This window comes from Helicoverpa armigera, chromosome 10 (assembly GCF_030705265.1).
Source record: "Helicoverpa armigera isolate CAAS_96S chromosome 10, ASM3070526v1, whole genome shotgun sequence".
Lineage (NCBI taxonomy): Eukaryota > Metazoa > Arthropoda > Insecta > Lepidoptera > Noctuidae > Helicoverpa > Helicoverpa armigera.
In genome coordinates, this window is record NC_087129.1 from 10,923,856 (window position 1) to 10,937,045 (window position 13,190).

Consider the following 13,190-nt stretch of genomic DNA (forward strand, 5'->3'; position numbering starts at 1 on the left):
ATATGGTCAGTTATTCATATGTTATACTTAACATGATGTAGTGTTGTTTGATTTATGAGTATGATTTGATACTGATAAAAGAGAGGCTTTCAGCTTAGAAGTGTCCGCGTGTGTGGATAGTCAAGTAAGTTAAGCTGCGCGAGTCGCGATCAGGTTACGGATGGGTGACCGTTCTCATAATACAGTAAGATCACGAGAGAAGTAAGTATAGTTTTTAAAGATAAAAATATGAAAACTTATCATTTAAGTTATCCTTCTTAGAACATTCCAGGCCCTTAGGATAAGGTTGAGCTTTATACTATTTTAGGAATTCAATCTAATCTATACTTCAATTCTCATTTGTTTGCGACCAATAATGTCTATTTTAAAATATAATTTAAATCTCAATCCATTGCATGCTCCAGTTTTCCTTCAAGCAACATAAACCTTATCAACAAGTAACTTAATGGCTATTTAACTGCAAATATGAACCACTACTTATTAAAATCCAGTCATTTGCTTGAAAATACGCTTTGCGACAACCGGGTCAAGTTTTCATAGCCGCTTACTTAGATCTAACTTAGGAGTAACTTAGATCTGGTGCAACTTGAAGCGATATGCAATAGGTCAAATTGTTATGAATTGGAGCAAATAGATCATTTGAGTTTTAAACTCCAGTGATTTTAGGTATCGACTTGACATTTATTGATGTTAATTATACACGATACAAAATAAGAGAAAAAAAAGTGTTATAAATAAGTAGGTAAGGATTTGAATAATATTAATGTGATCGCAAATGTCACGAAAATAACCAAATTTATTTTCAAATTCATATTTTTTCAATAAAAAAAAACACAGTATTTGTAAGAAAAATTACCTACTTACTACGCTAACCACTTTCTCATATGTCCTTTTATAATGAATAGAAAACCCTATTACCACTTCACTATTTAATAAACCCTTTAATTATATCAAAACGGTCTATCTCGTAGCATCTTTAACTACCAAAACCACCCTTAACACGCAACACATAAAGTCTCAATTCCAAAAGCCACATATCAAAAGGTTCTCAGTCCCTTAAGTTAGCTAATCTAGTGTCAATCACACTTGTGCAGGACAGATCGATGCATCAACGTCATACAGTTGTTAGGGCACACGTGACTGTGCGGTGAAGAAATCTTAGGACACTGTATGTATGGTATGGTATATGTTTACTTTGTAGGTGTGTTGTGATCCTTATCTTTCTGCTATAGGTATTTAAGTTATTTCAACTGAAGTTTGTAAAGGTTTAAATATTGGTTGCTTGATTAAATGCTATGATGTATTTTTAAGTATTTATTCAATAAGCTTACTTCTGCCAGTAGTATCATTTACCCGGTTTTCATGGGTAAAAGTAGCCTATAGCCTTCCTCATTATAAGAACTATACACATGTCTTACATTTGAGAAATCAAATTCATTTGAGAGTCAAATCGGACTAATAGGTTTCTCCGGTTAGCCCGTTTAAACAATAAAACAAACTTTTCAGTTTGATGCTATTTTGTATTAGTTTTTGAAGTGAATCTAAATCCCGAGATATTTTTTTTTACATTTTATATTTTTGATTGCATTAAAATGATCAAGACTTTTCTAAAAAAACATACCTATATATCTAATGTTGTTTTCTGTTTTCATAAAACTATTCAAACTTAATGAATTCAGTGACAAGGCCAATTCTAATGTATCAAACGACATTTAGAAGCTTTATTATATAATTGTCAATGGTCATAAAATTCATAGGTGCGGTCATTAATCACTTGTTTTGTTCAGAAATAATTTTAGGTGTTTATGTACATCGTTATGTATAAGGTTTATCGTGCCTTTAGGTTAAAGAGAACCTATTCGTTGTTGTGGTAATTTTTATGGGTACCATTGCATATACACGATATGACTGTACAAACAGACTATAATTTACTACATACACTTTAATATGGTGTTTATCTGTTTCTCTTGTTTAAAACTCGATGCAATTTTATTCAGAAAGTATTATTTTGCGGTAGGGAGTAAGGAAGAATCTACAAATACACACTCCCATACATCCCATGTACAAACAGTGGCCTAATATAGTATTCAGATAGTGTTCTTATAATAGGTACACTATGATATTTCGCTGTAATAATTTATCATTCTTTTCATTTGGACTGTAATTTCTGGAGCGCATTTTTTTCTTTCTTGCGAAAACATCATGTCTTTGAAATGTTATATTATATAGTGTTATTCTTCCTGACTACAAAAAAAGTGATGACGTACATGACTTTGCAACGTATTACCATATAATACTACCGGTTCTTCACCGTCGGTTTTATGACTAAATAGTGACGTGCAATGACGTATATTCTCAGTGAAAGTAAAGCAAAAACTACTATTTAAATAATAAAAAGTAATTGAGATCAACCATTGACCTGCCGTTGGAAAATAACCTTTATTACAATGCAATAGAGGTTATATGACGTGCATAGACTATGTTTGCTGTGTGTTGGCTTGTCATTCAGCGATGAAATGTAGTAAGAGTTACATATTATTCAAATTAGGGAAATTTTACTCGCTCACTGTTGTGTAAATGATCTTATTAAGAGTTGTTACTGTTTCTTTATGAAACCGTATTATGACAAGATGGCATGCTGAGAGAATATTTTAAATAAGAATTTAGATAATATTTATGCCCATATCTAACTGCTCTACGAAGTAGCCTGTAGCCTTTCTTGATAAATGGCCTTTTTAATATCGATAATTTTTCAAATCAATTACATATTCTCGGCTTTTTATAATTGACGTAAATTCTGCATATCAACAGTACAGCTTTGCAGACACACGCATGCCAAATTCTCTGCTTTCTTTTTCAATATCTGTTAATCCTTTTTTTTTTGATAATTGATTTTAAATTTAAACATTAAATGAGTTAACTATTTAATTCATTTACAAACTAACAATATACCATACTTATCAACAACATGGTATACCTCTTACACGTGCACATAATTCAATTTATTCCACCATACAGTAACTATTTGAATAGTTTAAGTTTCATAGTAGTTAATCATTGTATTGTGTTAACGTGACACGAGAACGGAGGGCGGTTAGGGCGTAGTTATACATACCTTATGACAATGTTAAACTACTGCTCTGGCAAGCCTTTTTAGGGTTACGTACAAGTGTTAAGTGAGAGTGATATAATGGGTACCAAAATTCCTGTTTACATAGCTTTCACACTAGCGGATATGCGTCAATGGGGTTTTTTTAGCGCGACACTTTTAAACATCAGTCGCGTGGTTTTAAAAGTCATCTTTTGCACCAGTAGTTTACTTACAACACAAATATAAGAGTAGGTATTTGTAATACTCTAACTAAACTAACTAACTAAACTAAAGCTAAAGTAAATAGAAGCTATTATGAGTCATTGCTTATTGGATTCTACAAATAAATGGGACATTTAATTGTTATGTTTAAAATAAAGACCCTCATTTCAATATCAGTTATTAGATATTTCGGGACTCTCCAAATTTTGGATCTACACTGATATCGCTTGCAAATCATCACACCATTACAGAGCCACGCACGCATAATGCATTATCTTCTGCGAATGCAATTACTTCATTGTCATTCAGTGTCAACAGCTAACGTGCACAAGATGAAGGTTAAAGATCGGTACAATATGAAAGTTTGACATTTATGTATTACACTACAAGCATGACAATTGGGCACACCTTGCGATACTTGAGTCAGTTGACAAATTGTTATGTATGCCCACGGAGGAAGGAAAGACCGGAGATGCCATAAGGAAGGTAGGTCAGGCGCCTTCTTGTAGGTCAAGCGAGTAGGCGTGATCAGTTAATAGACCTAATGAGTCATTTGGGCTTCTTGTCAAATCAAAATCAAATCAGTCGTAGATTTTTTAACTGGGGATTTTTATTGAAAATTATAGGTGTGTAAAGGGTAGAGCTAATAATAGTTCCTCGTCCCCCGAACACGTGCACATTGTCGCGCTACTGTCATAGGAGATTTTGCGTTATGACATCTCAGCTAGTCATTTGGTTCTCTATGTGTCTACCGGTGTTACTTGAAATTGCTTAGCATATTATCGTGTTATCTTAGTGCTTATTTTGGAGCTTAAAGGTCAAGAATGCAGTGCAATACGATTGAGTTTTGAGATAGCGTTGACTGTAAACAAAAAAAAATATTTTTCATAATCATGACGACATTTTCTTTTTCTTTTGTTCAAATATAATGGAAAAAATAATAGAATAAAGAATATTTACTTCTATCTTTGTGCCGAATTGGGACAAAACAATATACCTCTAGAACAATACTTGTAACGAATATTGATGAGTACAATGGACTAATGCTAAAAAGCAATTTCTTCTAGACAAACAGAAGAAGAAGCTATTTTCGTAAAAAATAATGAATGTAGGTGAATCTGGTATTTATCTACTGACGGAATCAATTTTATAGGAAGCTGTAATATTCAAATGACAGAAAAGAAAGTCCTTACAAAAAGTAGATGATACTTAACTGTGGGAAAAACACAAACTTACGGTATTATAATGTTTTATTAAATACTGCTTTTGATGTAGGTATCTAATTAGCTGAGAACTCAGGCGCATATGTATATTGCTATATTTTACTGACTTAATTGAATAATCCATCTTTTTTTACTTATATTGGATAATTGTACTCAGTTGCATTCGATTACACTGGAAGCTTAACCCTAATGATATAATTTCATCATCGAATACGGTCAATAAATTCAATAGGTTACTTGTACACTGCCTTACACTACAGGTTACAAAATTGGACCATCTTTTGGTAATTACTACCTACCTATATTTGTTGATCGGTCTACTCAACACTGCACTAATGTACTAGATTACATATTGCTGATCATCACGAATTGGTGATGAAATTATGAAACACTATAGAATATAGAATCCTATGTAAGAATTGTATGTTAGTGATTTAAGTCGTTATTCATTTGTGAAACTGTTATTATTTTGTTTTTATTTCAATTCGGAGTAATCAGGCTAATTGTTTCATCGTGATTTTAATTATGGTTACAAATTATGAAGACAGTTCATTAATTTACCGACTTCCCGAAAAGCGGTTCTCGATTCGTCGGACTCTTTTATTTTTTGGTTCAAAGGTAATGTATTTTTTTTAATCCTCATCCATATTAGTTTTTGTAGTTTAAATTATAGGTAAACAATCATTGTGTTAGTCATCAATCATTTTGGTCTAGTTTTCGTCATGATGCTTGTAGTAAACCAGTTACACATTGTTATAAATTCGCTCCCATAGGAAGTAGTTTATATACTTACATATAAATATATCCGTTGACAAAACAAATGCTAGAAAGTGACAGTAACCCGTCGATTAGTAGTCAGTGAGCATGTCTAACAAATAAACATGGCCGTCTTTCACCGATGCCTTTGTCTACAAATATGTAGTGCATTAAACTATGGAACTACATTATATTGTGTGTGACTGTACTATGACTGGAAAAATTGGGAATTTATTTGTGCAGTCATTGGAACATATTATGTTGTTATAGAAATAAAAATGTTTTAAATTAATGTAGGTGAAGTTTAGACTTTTCTATGTTTATTTGGTCTAGTTGCCAAAGAAGGTAGTGGAATAGCATTAGTTAACATCAACTGGTTTTTTTGTTTTATGATATAGCCATATATGATTTAGTGATATAGTCATAGGTACAGGAAGTTGAGAGATTCTGGGTTAATCTTTTATCTATTGTATTCTAGCAGATCTCGGTTTCGGTCTCTGTACTTAAAAAGGTTAAGGATAGTTTCCTGCATTGGCTTTCAATACAAATAGCTGCATCCTAAATCGACGAGATATGTGGTTGACTTAATCATTCTTTATGTTTTCCTTAATAGATTTAGCAATAAGATTAATTTATTACTACTTATATAATCCAGACACATTTATATTTCTAAATGTCGATCAGTAATTAATATCAAGGCAATTAGACCAAGTGTTCTTAAGTGAATTGCTGACGTAACTTATATACGCTTATTTTCAATAATACTGTTATATTAGGTATTGTACTTAGTAATTTTATTAATTGTTATTTACAACTTTGCACGTGTTGCGTTACTTAAATGATATATAGTCAAGGATTTGATCTTATTATTAAGTGTTCAGGTGTTTCTGATTTGAGATAAAAATATAGTTTGTTATTGTATTAACAGGATTGTTGCTTTTATTAATTTAAACAACACACAGTATTCTCATTGAAGCCATAGTTTTTAGTTCTAGATATTACTCCATATACTTTGGTGTACCTACTTCAAATTATAAATCCATACTTAAAATATATTAATTCCAAATAGTACAGAAGCAATTTTATAGACCCGTGTAAATAGACGAAAATAAATCCAAATTAGTTACTTTATTAGATTAAATTGCGAATAAACAAGTCTATACAACGTTTATACTTCCGTGCACATTTTATTTAATACTTCCTTGAACAATGTATCGAAATACATGAGAGAAACCGCATCATAATGACAAAAAAAAAAACTTGACGTTCCAAACGCAAATTGAGTATGGCGGTGACGTTTTTTTTTATCTAATCTTACATCTCAGCGACGCGACAACACGTAGGTATCAAAGTTCAAAAAAAGTAGGATGCTTTCATCTATAAGGAAAAAATCTTATAAAATAATTTTGATATTACGACTTACGGCCCTTTCACACGGCAGTCCAGTTTTTTGCAGGATACCGTTTTTTGCAGGATCCCGTTTGATCGCAAAATATATTATATGCTAGTGTTCACACAAGCAAACCGTATGCAGGATCCTGCAAAATGCTGTTCCCGTCGATTTGTGCGATTCGGTTTTGTCACTTGAAACTGGATCGTTCGTCCAGTAATAAGCGGGAATCCTGCAAAAACGGATGCTGTGTTCACACGTAGTTCAGTTTTGCAGGATACAGTAAAATGCCGGTCCCGCAAAACTGGACTGTCGTGTGAAAGGGCTGTTAGTATGCGATATCGATAAAAAATAACGGATTATAGGAGACATTTTTTTATAATACTGTTTAAAAAGAACATGGGCCTTAAGTATGTTCCCAGGGGAATCCTCAATTCCTTAATTAAGAAAAGTACGTGAAATTATTATTTGTATCATAAATTGGTATTGTAAGTGTATGTTATTTATTTTGCAACATAAATAATACCTAAATAATGGGCCTAATCATTATATAACATACACTGTAACATTACAGAGTGAGTAAAACGCTGAGCTTAAATCAAATTTAATTTTACAGTAGCAAAAGCATTTGTAATCCTAATGAAGTCACGTACTACGTTATAACAAATTTTCTTGCCGGTAGCAAAATTATTAAAATTATCAACGGCTTAATAAGTAATTATTACGCAAAATGATTAAATCACCGTAGTGTTTTTGTTTACTTAAAGCAAATTATTGTAGGCATGAATTAAGATTTTTTTTATCAATGAGTTCAACAAAAATATTCTACTTACAGAGCATTATGGGCTAAGCTACTCAAAAGCTGTAAAGCAGTTACTTATGTAACGTAACTGCTTATCATTAATCCAATCAATGCAATTATCATTGCACAAATGATTTTTATCTCCAAAAGGAAGAACAGTCGTAATTAAACTTACATCTACAAACTAGTGTCTGTACAATAGGTCTATCAACAAAGATCGTAAAGAAACACTTAAAACTGATGCATTTGCAACTAACAATGTATTGTGTGGCTTAGGGTCAATGAACGCATTTACTAGGTAATTTGTCGGGTCAAATAAAACATCTCTCATAGAATGTAGGCGACGTATTTCCGCAATTTTTTTTTCTCTGATGATGCCTCTCGGCTCTCGACACACTTTAGAGATTAATAATATGATTTACAATGTGAATGTATGGCTGTGCATTCACTTGCGTAATGCTGATCTAATAGGTCACAACGTCTTTAGAAATGGCTGCAGATTTGTAGATGGAGTGTCATATGATTATAGATTGCATCTCAGTCTATTGATAGGAAATGATATTGCATTATTGAGTCTACTTTTATATCATGATCGTTATTATTTTTATATGTGCAATATCCTTTATTCTAAAGTTCATGTACTGCATTAACATTCACTTTTTTGTTAAGTGATCTATCTAATTTGTGGTTGTCAGATTCAGTAGTCCAGCTTATATTGCAATAAGTCAGCCATATAATTAGTTAATTCTACTGTAAGGTTTGTGCCTTATTCTAGGTACTAATTGTATTACTATATTTAGATTGACAGCGAGGACATTTGAAGGCATATTTACTAGTATCTATCTAGATTTTCTAGTTCTTAAATTAAGTCAACTTAGAGTTGGCGTCAGAGCCCTTGATATATTAATTATCTAATGACGTGGTTTTGATATTTTATTTCAAGCACTATTTAATTTTAGCTATTTTAAATGTGCTTTTCCTTAATTCTTTTATAGACAACAAATCAAATCAATGCTTAAAAACTTACCTAAGTACAACCTTGCATCACTAATAACTTTAGACATTATTGTAACTTCACTTTCAATTAATTTATCTGAGATAATATGGACTTAATATAAAGAATTAATATTAAAATCAAAACGTTTAAAAGAATCAGTCAACTTTTGGACCCCATACTGGTATGTCAGGTTAACAATAGGTGATTGCTTAATACATAAGATATCAGTTACTAGCTTAGACATGACTTGTATAATATCTATTAGATAGATACACGAGTTTATACGACTCACAGGAACTACTTTCGAAACTTCTCGAAAGTCCTGTTCGGAAGTCGTGACATTTTTTTGTGGGAGAGCTATTGTTTCGTGATTGGCTTATAAAAAGAAGGTGGTTAAGATAGGAAGTTTATGAGTAGGCCTTTTAAAGAATAAGTTGAAATATAAAATTCGTTTCTATAAAGCTGCTTCTGGGCTTACTTTTACCTATAATTTCCCATAATTACCAGATCCTTATCTTTCCTTTAGTATATTCCTGGTTTTGCATACTGGAAACAAGGAACATTTCCCTTACAGTCCAATGCTTAAATAATAGTTACTGCTCTGTAGTAACATCTGAAACGAAAACTACTTCACCGAAATATCTCAGTCCAAATCATCTTACTTTTACTCAGAAGAACGGTTAAATAACCAGTTCACGGTTGAACTTTGACCGTGGCTACTGAAACCGTATACTTTGCGCAAACGCCAATGTTACCTATACCTGTCATCATGATTTGCTATAGACAATAATCTATATTGGTTTGACCTACTTTGTTTGTAACCTCTGGCTAAACATGTGTTGGGTAATTTGGTTAATTTAATTTGAAGTGTTAATAAGTTAATTATTTAGGCATACCATGTAAAAATGTCTCAATGTATACTTTATTCGAGAAAATTATTCCCGGATGGAAAAACATATATATATGAAAATATGAACTTTATGGACCATTTCACTTTTCATATTGTAGCTGACACAATAATTAACCTATAACCAAGCTACATTATGGTACTTACAACTGACCGCTGTTGTATTATGTACTCTATACAATACATGAGGTTAATGATTCCACCAAAAATCTTATTGCGATTTCGACAATATCTAGACAAATTCTCATACGAACTTGTTACTCAACAAAATTGCATCAAATATGATCTTCAAAACTAATAATTGACCAATTATTGTCGATGATCTATCAAAAAATATAGTAACGATAAATCAAATTTTTACTAGGAAGTTTTTTAAGGTAAGCTTTTTACAATAACATGAGTCGAAACTTCTTTTATATTATGACCTTCTTTTATATTTAGATCCACATGTCAATTTACACTTACTAACCTTCAATTCAAGGAAGCAATTAGATTTAGTGCAATTGAATGCAACTGAAAAATATTGCATTAAAGATTTATAATCGTGCACACAGATGATTAAAATCTATATTTTTTGATAGATTAATTTTTTGTTTAATAATATCATAAATAAGATTTGTGGTATGGGAACTGCTGGGTTTTTATAACGTCTGCAAGTAGGCCAATAAAGAGTGTAAATCAAAGCTGTTGCATTACAGGTTTTTTCTTAAAACATTTCGTAGAATTTTGATTTTGAACTTCTGAGTGCTCTTGTTATTTAATTCAAATTGAATTAAATAACAAGAGCTCTCAGAATGAGAATGAGGTTTAAATAGTGAGATATTTTTTGAGGATCTGGATAATACAGACGATAAGATTCATAACACTAACATTTTTAAATGGACATGCAAAATCTAATTTTGCAATGAAAACTCATTTTTAAATTCAATTAAGATTTTAAATAATGAGATATTTATTAAGCCTCTGGTTAATTGAAACGATAAAATATTACACTTTTTAATGGACATGCAAAGTTTCTTCTTTTAATGCATTCTAAACGCAATCTTCAGAGAAGGTGAATATTTTGGAGAAAGCCACTTATTTCTGTGGGAATATTTCAAGACTTGTATTGTACACATAATGCCTTCATTAATTACTCAAGAGTTTGGAGATAGTAAGCTCTTTTAACTTAATGTAGCAATTGTTGAACAATGGCTCTTATTACGTAAATGAAGTTATTTCATTTATGTGTTGTTATCTTTCTTATAATCTTCTTCGTTTTTGGTAGTTTGTTATTTTTAATTACTAATCAAATGAAACAGGGTGATTAAAAATTATATAAATTTTTCTTAAGATTCTTTTTCCCAAAGATGTTTAAGAAATTATATTTGTGGAAAATGTTTTTTTTTTCAATTTTGATTTATAAAAACGAATTTAATTTTGTTAAGAAACTGGTGTAGGTAATCTAGCAACGAATGAATTCTAGCAACAAAATTCACGTACACTTAGTAGTTTGTTCAAGTCTTACAAACTAACCATTATTGAAAACATTAATTCCTCATGATTGATCTTAAGTCAAAGATTATCCTTCTAATCTAAGTTTAGTGAAAGGTAACGTTTCAGAAATGTACGAGATTAACTAGATAACGATATAATAGTATGTTGGGAAACATCGCATTATGTGTAGTGCATTCGGTATTGTTAAAACATAATTGTTACTGTCTCAAAAATTCTCTTAGATATTGTGTTGCAATTTATGATGAATTTGTTGCAGGTGTTATTTTGTGAAATGAGGTTTTTGATAGCTTGTAATAGCAGGGCTGTATCTCTGTAAGACAGAGTTTTTATTGACACATACTAAGAGGCAAATATCTGCGCTCAGTTATTAGACGTTGGGATTACTTGTGAAATCAAAACCAATGGCGTTGATTTTATTTGAGAAAATATTGGGCGCGTTTTAAGAAAGGCGCATAAGGGCGGCGCTAATAACGTTTGTCGTCCCTCGACCATCTTCAGCTATTTTGAAGATTTTGCTTTATGATCGCTAGTAATTTTCTCCATGACCCAGAACCTTTTAAATAGCTGAAACTTTTAAAAATAATTATTTTGTATTAGATCATTCGTTTAAATCAAATACCTAGAAAGTTCATTCAGTCTTACCATAACATTTAGCGATGACAGCTTTGTTGCATATGTTGCAAGCTATTAAATCATATTACATATTATGATATTTCGTTTTAACATTTTCGTTATTGTTTATAGCTTTGACATCATTTGCCAAATTTTGTTTTGCGAAATTATTATTTTAATGTCATAATTTTTGTTTAAATCCCAAACAAACAGGCTAAAGACGATTTGGAAAGATATTTTTTTTGACCTCAATTAGATATTGAATATAATATGAAGGTATCTTCTATAACACATGAAATAGGAGAATAACTACTACACTATAAAAAAGTAATTTTATGCAAACGTAATATGTATGTAAAGGCGAATAAAGATGTTACGTATAAACCATAATCGCTAAGATATTGAAAATAAATTATATCCTACCTAATTACTGGTGGTACAGTAATGTGCGTTTAATATCTCATTACAAACATAAGAGGTGAACTACTGAACTGATAATATGTTTACGTAACACGGAATGTAAGAAGAGTTGTTACTTATTATGTAAGGAAACTGGTCTCAGAAAACATATGTAAGTCAGTATGGAATACTTGTGAATAAACCAAACTATAAACTATTAAAAAAAAAACAATATAATCTTCATAAACGTCAAAATTTTTAAGGATATATTGGGACATTATAACGCAATTAAAACTACTCAATTACAATTATAAAAACATAGGCTACTTTTTATCCATGTGCAAGAAAAAATTCGCTCGGCACATTGGTGAAACTACGGGTGTAATGTATCAATTAAGAAGTAGGTTTTGGAAAATACTCACAATCCAAATATGTGTGTTTATAAAAATATTTGCGGCTAGCTATGCTCAGCTTCACAGGTTAATCACTTTTAATTTATTAGCATGATAATATGTAAATTACAGTACATTGACACTTTTCCACAGAAGCATTGACTTCTATTTTCTTTGAATTCTTAATTAATTCATTTATAAATTGATCTCGACACGCGATGTTTAGTAAAAAAACATCATTTTCAACGTCTTAAATTTTCTAATTATACTGTAATCACAGATCGTGGAATGATAGGAGTTTTTGTGCGCAAACGCATCGGTTTTGGTTGGATGAACTTAAGCTTTGGCGGCGAATGCGAGTGCATTAACGATAGGTACCTGCTTGCTGTCTTTTTGTATTAGATCTAGCTAATTTATGTTTACTCTTGCGCCCTGTAGTATCTACTTCACAAATTCTGATAAAAAGTAGCATACAGCCTTCTTCGACGAACGGCTTATAAGAAACTTAAATATTTTTTAATCGGTCCAGTAGCTCCTGAGATTAGCGCGATCAAATGAAATCTTCAGCTTTATAATATTAGTATAGAATCATCAAAGATATTTATTTAAATATACTTTTCAATAGCGTAGAAAATATATTAACTTCGTGCATTGCAGTAGTAATGTTTACGCAGTTTTAAAGTTGTCATTATTTCTCTGACCGTGATCTCCCGCCGTGATATTGCCGTCAAGCAATGACGAATAATGACGATTGTTATTGTAGATCGATTTGAACATATTTTTTTGTGAATTTCATTCGTATTGCTTAACAAAAAAAATGTTGTTGAGATTAGCTAATCTGCAACAACAGTGTTTTAACGTAGAGTAAGCATAGCTGGTATGTTATATCATGTCTTTGAAGA

At 31.3% G+C, this 13,190-nt stretch overlaps 1 protein-coding gene across 11 annotated transcripts in view; it reads left to right on the top strand.

The window, feature by feature from the left end:
- Positions 1-13,190, top strand: part of LOC135117379 (mucin-2-like) — a 107,467-nt gene that overhangs the window by 41,261 nt on the left and 53,016 nt on the right. The gene's annotated exons all lie outside the window — the stretch shown is intronic.